The sequence below is a fragment of the Chrysoperla carnea genome (genome assembly GCF_905475395.1).
Source record: "Chrysoperla carnea chromosome X unlocalized genomic scaffold, inChrCarn1.1 SUPER_X_unloc_69, whole genome shotgun sequence".
NCBI classification, from domain to species: domain Eukaryota; kingdom Metazoa; phylum Arthropoda; class Insecta; order Neuroptera; family Chrysopidae; genus Chrysoperla; species Chrysoperla carnea.
The window spans coordinates 7,501-15,000 of NW_025408199.1; the positions used below are offsets into that span (position 1 = coordinate 7,501).

Genomic DNA, 7,500 nt, shown 5'->3' on the forward strand with positions numbered 1-7,500 from the left:
CCCAGCGTGTACGCTCTAGGTGCGCCTCTATTATAATATAATCCGAAAACTAAATTATAATAATATAAGACGCCCTAGGAGTGCGATATTTAATACATAATATAAATATATCCTCCTTTTATCATTTATAAAAAAATATAAATAATATTTACTTTCATTGTGCCTTTGGGTTTCATAAAATTTATAAATATTTCGATGAAAAAATATTTTATTCCCAATGACTTGCGTACATGCTAGACTCCTTGGTCCGTGTTTCAAGACGGGTCCTGAAAGTACCCAAAGCTATATCGTCGCTGACAGATAAATTTTTAATAAAAAAAAATGAGCCAGTTCATTATCATACACCTACTGACAGTTAAATAGTATCATATAACGGCATAAAATCCGTATATATAATATGTTTTAATAAAAAAACCTATTTATACTCGTGGTGGATCTGAACGCGTTAATAACGCGACTCAATATCAATTTATAATTAATACCATCAAACAATTAATCAAGAAACATAGGCGTTTAACATACACAAAATATTATCAAAAAATAATATTGTACATTAATCAACGCACCAATGCCTATAGATTAATATTTAATGGGTCGCAACGTCCTACAAGATGAGAAGTGCATACCTCGTTATCATACAATTAACAATATACAGCAGTGCATATATTTTTACTAAAAATAAATTCCTAATAAAAATTTTTGTCACATGCTAGTACAAATTGGTTGATTAACGATAAAAAGTAAATGAATCTCATCTTTCGACCTTTCGGGTTTCTCAGGTTTACCCCTGAACGGTTTTACGTACTCTTTAACTCTCTCTTCAAAGTTCTTTTCAACTTTCCCTCACGGTACTTGTTCGCTATCGGTCTCGTGGTAATATTTAGCCTTAGATGGAGTTTACCACCCACTTAGAGCTGCACTCTCAAGCAACCCGACTCTAAGGAAAGATTCACCTATCATCAATAATAATCACTACGGGCCTGGCACCCTCTATGGGTATATGGCCCCATTCAAGATGGACTTGGATGTATTATATAACAATAGGTTTATATTGAATCTTCCTAAACACTACATTCCCCAAGTGTCTGTTTATCAGCCACGGGGTTCAGTGCTGGGCTTATCCCTGTTCGCTCGCCGCTACTAAGGGAATCCTAGTTAGTTTCTTTTCCTCCGCTTAATAATATGCTTAAATTCAGCGGGTAATCTCACCTACTCTGAGGTCGTAAAAGTTTTTAGAAGTATTAAAACAAAAATTTTTTTTATATATTATGTTTTTGTTATATTTTATAAGTAAACAATTTTCTTAATTATTCATACTCAAATTTTTTTAATATTATTATATAATATTATTTTTATATTTATCTAAAGAGAAGAAAATAAAAAATAAATAATTATATATATTAATTTTTTTCGAGTATATTGAAAATTTTATTACAAATAAAATATTCCATAACAAAATATTAATATATAATATTTTTGTTTATTCTTCTTTATTTAATATTTTAAAAATATATTATTAATATCATTTATTATTAATATTATTATTAACATAAAGTTTTATAATATTATATATAAATGATAAAAAATAATATTGATATATTAATTTAAAAATGTCGACAAATAATAAAAAATATATAAATTTTAAATGCTATTAAAAACATTTTATATTTATTTTTTTCTTATATTTGGCGTAAAACATTCATATATAAATAATTTTACATTTCTTTTATAAAAATTTTATTTATCAATTTAATTAAATATGAAAAAATAAATTTTCTTTTTTAATTATTGATAAATTTCTTTTTCATAAAAAAAATTTTATGTAAAATAATCTTTTATTATATTAATATAATGTATACGACCCTCAGCCAGATGTGGTCCGGGAACAGTATCCAAGGACCGCAATGTGCGTTCGAAATGTCAATGTTCATGTGTCCTGCAGTTCACAAGTTGACGCGCAATTAGCTGCGTTCTTCATCGACCCACGAGCCAAGTGATCCACCGTCCAGGGTAATCTTTTTAAATTTTAAATGTAAGTATTATTATTAATAATAATCTTTATTTTTAATATAAAAAATAAAATTATTAATTTATATATCTTTATAAATTCTTTTAAAATAAAAAAATTTTTCTAGAATATAAATTATATATTTTATTTTAAATATATATATATATAAATTAAAGATATTATGGTATTAATAAATATATACATAACATTTTTGATATTTTTGTTAGTGCTAGCTAGATATAATAATTAATATTTGGTATATTTTATAGAAATGTATTTATTTTTTTTTTATAAATTATTTTCTACATAAAAATATATATAATATTAATATGGTACAAAACAAATGGGTTTGTTTTTTAACATAATAACTTTTAATAAAAAAAAAGAAATATCAAGACAAAACATAAAGAAATTTAAATTTGAAATAAATTTTATTCTTTAAAAAAATTTTATCTTGTGTTTTCTTTATTTTTATTATATAACATAGAAAAATAAAAATATAGATTATATCAATTATAATCTTATTTTATTTTTCTTAATAGAGATTATATACATATAAACAAATAATTTCAATATATTCTATTTTTAATTTCACTTTTTTATAAGAGAAATTATTTATAGATTTTATTAATAATTATTGTTTAATAATAATAATAATATTGAATATAAAAATATTTTATATGTAACAAATATATTATTAATATTTATATAATATTCTCTATATTATATGTATAGATATATTATGTGTATAAAAAAAGTTTGGCGTATTACTTTAATATGATATCATAACCAAAATAAATCTCTTTTAACACATAATTACTATTATATATTTTGAGAAAATTACATATTAATATGTTATTTTGTTAAAAAAAATATTTCTTATCAATAATATTTTTATTTTTTGGAATATTTAAAAACAATACAAAAAATATAAATAAATATATTTTATATATATCGTTAATGATCCTTCCGCAGGTTCACCTACGGAAACCTTGTTACGACTTTTACTTCCTCTAAATGATCAAGTTTGGTCATCTTCCCAGCAACATCGGCAATATCAGAAATATTGCCGCGTACCAGTCCGAAGACCTCACTAAATCATTCAATCGGTAGTAGCGACGGGCGGTGTGTACAAAGGGCAGGGACGTAATCAACGCGAGCTTATGACTCGCGCTTACTGGGAATTCCTCGTTCATGGGGAACAATTGCAAGCCCCAATCCCTAGCACGAAGGAGGTTCAGCGGGTTACCCGGACCTTTCGGCCTGGGAGGACACGCTGATTCCTTCAGTGTAGCGCGCGTGCGGCCCAGAACATCTAAGGGCATCACAGACCTGTTATTGCTCAATCTCGTGCGGCTAGAATGCCGCCTGTCCCTCTAAGAAGAATTATTTGTACGCCGGCAGTAAAAACCACATCAAAAAACTGCGTACCCATACACCATAACATATGCAACATAAAGCACAATATATACAAAATATAATCTTGATCGTTAAATCTCAAAAATACATGCATATATAAATACAATACATAACACACATGAAAATGAATGAAATGGGAAACAAACAGCCGATGGGCCTTGAGATGCCGGTAAAGTACGTCTATTTAGCAGGCTAGAGTCTCGTTCGTTATCGGAATTAACCAGACAAATCGCTCCACCAACTAAGAACGGCCATGCACCACCACCCACCGAATCAAGAAAGAGCTCTCAATCTGTCAATCCTTCCGGTGTCCGGGCCTGGTGAGGTTTCCCGTGTTGAGTCAAATTAAGCCGCAGGCTCCACTCCTGGTGGTGCCCTTCCGTCAATTCCTTTAAGTTTCAGCTTTGCAACCATACTTCCCCCGGAACCCAAAAGCTTTGGTTTCCCGGAAGCTGCCCGCCGAGTCATCGGAGGAACTTCGGCGGATCGCTAGCTGGCATCGTTTATGGTTAGAACTAGGGCGGTATCTGATCGCCTTCGAACCTCTAACTTTCGTTCTTGATCAATCAAAACATTTTTGGCAAATGCTTTCGCTTCTGTCCGTCTTGCGACGATCCAAGAATTTCACCTCTAACGTCGCAATACGAATGCCCCCATCTGTCCGTATTAATCATTACCTCGGAGTTCCGAAAACCAACAAAATAGAACCGAGGTCCTATTCCATTATTCCATGCACACAATATTCAGGCAAAATTTGAGCCTGCCTTAAGCACTCTAATTTGTTCAAAGTAAACGTACCGGCCCACCTCGACACTCAATTAAGAGCACCGCGACGGGATTGCAATTGGGGGCTGCCACCGCTCTTAACGGTTAAACACTTACGACAAATTACATAATAAAAATATATATAATGCATTAAATAAATAATAACACTAAAATATACTTTATACATAATCTGTACCACCCACCGGTAGGACGTCCCACATAACATGCTAGTTAAACAATGCGAGCATTGAACCAACAGTGTAGGACACAGATTCGACTACGAGCTTTTTAACCGCAACAACTTTAATATACGCTATTGGAGCTGGAATTACCGCGGCTGCTGGCACCAGACTTGCCCTCCAATGGATCCTCGTTAAAGGATTTAAAGTGTACTCATTCCGATTACGGGGCCTCGGATGAGTCCCGTATCGTTATTTTTCGTCACTACCTCCCCGTGCCGGGAGTGGGTAATTTGCGCGCCTGCTGCCTTCCTTGGATGTGGTAGCCGTTTCTCAGGCTCCCTCTCCGGAATCGAACCCTGATTCCCCGTTACCCGTTACAACCATGGTAGGCGCAGAACCTACCATCGACAGTTGATAAGGCAGACATTTGAAAGATGCGTCGCCGGTACGAGACCGTGCGATCAGCTTAAAGTTATTCAGAGTCACCAAATTAAACGATGCAAATTAAAATTTACACCGATTGGTTTTGATCTAATAAAAGCATTCCTTCCATCTCTGGTCGGAACTCTGTTTGCATGTATTAGCTCTAGAATTACCACAGTTATCCAAGTAAATGTGGGTACGATCTAAGGAACCATAACTGATATAATGAGCCTTTCGCGGTTTCACCTTAATTTGGCTTGTACTGAGACATGCATGGCTTAATCTTTGAGACAAGCATATGACTACTGGCAGGATCAACCAGGGAACTATTTGTATTTATAATATTAAATATATAATAATATACATGATATTTTTGTTTTCTTATTATAAGAAAAAAAATTTTCATACAATAATTATTAATATATAATAATATTATTACAATTTCATTTTAAATATCAGATGGTCTCACCCATTACTGATATAAATTTTTTTTTTTTTATATCTCTATTGTTTTAAAATTAATAGAAAAAACATATGAGATATATATATTATTATTAATTTTTTTTTTTTTCAAATATATATTTTATTATGTCATTTATATAATTTTTTTGCTTTTACAAAAAGAAATATATAACATGTTATTCATAATAAATATTATTGAAAAAAAAAAAAAAAAAATAATTATGATTTTTGTCAGACCATCACCAAATGGGTCTTAAAATATTTCAAACATTTTCTCATACTCGTCGCTAGATTGAAAGCGTCATTTATTTTTTAATTTTATTTAAAAAGTTAATTTTAAATAAAAAACGTTATAATAACACTTAATATTCTCGCTTGGTATGAGGTGAGTCAATGTAATATTATTTTTATAAATAATTTTTATATAAATATTGTGTGCTCATATGGGAGTGTAAAGTTTAAAACTTATAACCCATGAACTTGCTTTGACAAAAAAATTTATATGTTATTCTATTTATAATCAATAATTTAATAAAAAAAAATTTTTTTTTAAATATTGATATAAAAAGATATACATATAGAGGTTTTTTTACAAAATTCTCATTAATTTTTTTACAAAAATAATAATACAATATTTAATATCAAAATAATCCAAACTGATTACCATCCAGACTATTATCAATATATATAAGATTGTATTATTATTCATTTCAATACATATTTATTAAAACTGAGATAAAATTTCATATATTAATAAATATGCATGTGTAAAAAAAAAAATTTTTATATAATAATTGAAAATGTTTTTGCTATTATTTTGTATACATACATTAAATAATTGATAACAATTTAATACAATGTACACCTAAAAAATAATAACAGCATATACATATTCGAAACATTACTAGCAAAAAAACCAAAATACAATATTAAATATCAAAATAAACCAAACTGATTACCATCCAGAATATTTTGAGTATATATATATATAATTTTGTATATTTTGCGTTCATGTTAATAAAATATATAAATGATACATATTTGAAAAGTGTTATTCTTCTTTCTGTTTTTTCGTAATATCATGGTGTCCATAGACATGCAAAAGCGTCATACCAAGCCATATACATACCTACACCACCTTTGTTGAATGATACACGAACAGTATGAAAATTAAACAACATATTCAATATCATTTTATATTATACTAAAATAAATGTTATTCTATTAAGAAAGTGTATATTTTTAAATTTGGCATTCATTACATAGTCAAAATACAATAATAATATAGATGATACATATACGATAATTGTTATTTTTCTTTCTGTTTTTTCGTGATATCATGGTGTCCATAGAATTGCAACGACGTCATACCAAGCCATATACAACTCTACACCACCTTTGTTGAATGATACACTTAGAGTATGAAAAATAAACAAATTATACTATATCATACTATATCATATATGTAAGACTGTTGAACATAATACCACAAAATACACTATTTCATATAGATATACATTCATTCTTGTCAACATAAAAGTACGTTATAAATGATACATATACAATAAGTTTTATTCCTCTTTCTGTTATTCCGTAATATCATAGTGTCCATAGAATTGCAACGACGTCATACCAAGCCATATACAACTCTACACCACCTTTGTTGAATGATACACGGACAGTATGAAAAATAAACAACCTATTCTATACCATTTAATATCATACTAAAACATGAAACAAATGTTATTCTATTAAAAAGTGTATTATTTTATTATATTTAGTATTCATTACACAGTCAACATACATAAATGATACATATACGATAAGTGTTATTCCTCTATCTGTGCATCCGTAATATCATAGTGTCCATAGAATTGCAACAACGTCATACCAAGCCATATACAACTCTACACCACCTTTGTTGAATGATACACGGACAGTATGAAAAATAAACAACTTATACTATACCATACTATATCATATGTGTGAGACTGCTGAACGTAATACCACTAATACACTGTTATACATAGATATACATTCATCTCATTAACTTACACGCACTATCCATCATATATATTAAAGACATTACACCCGGTGCTTCAAACTCAAAATATGATAATGTTTAAAATGGCTTTAAACATCATAAACTTTACAGAATAATCAAAATTTAAAGAAAAAAATTTTAAAAAAAAAATTTTTTTCAGCTAAAAATTTTTATTTTGGGACCAAAAAAATTTTTTT

At 29.1% G+C, this 7,500-nt stretch overlaps 3 non-coding genes across 3 annotated transcripts in view; all 3 read right to left on the bottom strand.

The window, feature by feature from the left end:
- The window catches only part of LOC123304576, a 4,577-nt gene extending 3,354 nt beyond the window's left edge, over nucleotides 1-1,223 (bottom strand). The window contains exon 1 of the ribosomal RNA XR_006536586.1: nucleotides 1-1,223. This exon is cut by the window's left edge and continues 3,354 nt beyond it. This is a non-coding gene — a ribosomal RNA (large subunit ribosomal RNA).
- Nucleotides 1,224-1,858: 635 nt separating this feature from the next.
- LOC123304575 lies at nucleotides 1,859-2,013 on the bottom strand. The gene has a single exon (XR_006536585.1). It is a non-coding gene; the product is annotated as a 5.8S ribosomal RNA (ribosomal RNA).
- Nucleotides 2,014-2,966: 953 nt separating this feature from the next.
- On the bottom strand, nucleotides 2,967-5,122 carry LOC123304579. The gene has a single exon (XR_006536588.1). It is a non-coding gene; the product is annotated as a small subunit ribosomal RNA (ribosomal RNA).
- Nucleotides 5,123-7,500: the final 2,378 nt, after the last annotated feature.